This window comes from Euprymna scolopes, chromosome 8 (assembly GCF_053919585.1).
Source record: "Euprymna scolopes isolate OS-2025 chromosome 8, ASM5391958v1, whole genome shotgun sequence".
NCBI lineage: Eukaryota > Metazoa > Mollusca > Cephalopoda > Sepiida > Sepiolidae > Euprymna > Euprymna scolopes.
The window spans coordinates 166,272,218-166,273,623 of record NC_136489.1 but is presented as its reverse complement, the minus strand read 5'-3'; the positions used below and the strand labels follow the sequence as shown (position 1 = coordinate 166,273,623).

General features: G+C 38.5%; 1 pseudogene; it reads right to left on the bottom strand.

Moving 5' to 3' along the window:
* Window positions 1–795: 795 nt before the first annotated feature.
* On the bottom strand, window positions 796–922 carry LOC145284286 (U2 spliceosomal RNA; annotated as a pseudogene).
* Between the last annotated feature and the right edge of the window lie 484 nt (window positions 923–1,406).

Genomic DNA, 1,406 nt, shown 5'->3' with positions numbered 1-1,406 from the left:
TATATATATATATATATATATATATATACAGACTCCTTGAGTCTTTAACAGACTATGGATACCTACGAGGAGGTGCCTCCACGTGGAATTTTTGAGGCAGAAGGTGCGCAATCCCCAACTACACTCCTTCTGAGTCGACATTGTTAAGTACCAGTGGCAATAAGCGGAGAGAACTTACATCGTATAGAATTCCAGATGGGCACCCATTTGGTACTAACAAGGTTCAACGTTGCTTAACTTCGGTGATCTGACGAGAACCGACATAATATACGGCATAATCATGTTGACACACACACACACACATACACACACACACATATATATACCTATATACACACACACACACATATATATATATATGTATATACCGTACTTCACAATAACTTAAATAAATTATCTAGATCATGCATAATGATGATAATTATATTAAATTCGAAAATTACAAAATACTTTTATAATAAATAAAACAAGGCCGATGTTTTAGGCTATCTTCCAGTTGTATATATAAAAAAGGCCGATAGCCATCAGTCGCGTGCTCTCGTGTAATGAATGAATATGTGAATGTAGGATTGACATGAAATTCTTAAAGATAAACTAAAATGACCGAAAAATGGGCTGAAATGACTTAAATAAATAAAAAGTAAATGACTCAGAATGACTTTAATGGACTTAAGGATGAATTGATTGACCCTTAAGTATGACTTGAATCCTTGAAAAATCCTTTTGGAATCCTTCAAAAACAACTTGAATGATCTGGAGAATGACTTGAACGGCTTTGAGACTGACTGGTTGTAAAGTGGGTGATCATTTTACATTAAATTAATACAGAAAAGTGATTCCCCACTTTATATCACAATAAGTACATCATGTAGTAAGAACAGATACTACATTTTGCTCTTGGCCAAAAGGCCAAGAAAAGTGTATTGTTTGCCTCCCCAAAGAGCAAATTACGCACAAGGCCGATTTTTAATGGTAGGAGTGAAGGGAAAATAGGGACCACCTCCCCGGGGAGTAAGGGAGCTGGATAGTGACAATTAGTATGAAGGGTTGCCCCTACATTGACCAAGTTTTTATATGTGGGGTTGCCCCCACATATGGTCTTTACTCGCAGTATCTGCCCAACCAGATACTACACTTTTATATTGGCCAAAAGGCCAAGAAAAGGTAGTTATTTGCTCCCCCATTGAGCAAATTAGGCACAAGGCCGGTTTTTAATGTGAGGAGTGAAGGGGAAATGCAGACCAACTCCCCGGGTAGTAGGGGAGCTGGATAGTGACAATTGGTATGAAGGGTTGCCCATACATTGACCCAGGTCTTATATGTGGGATTGCCCCCACATATGCTTGCAGTATCTGCCGGCACAGATACTACATTAGATCTTTGCCAAAAGGCCAAGAAACGGGTAT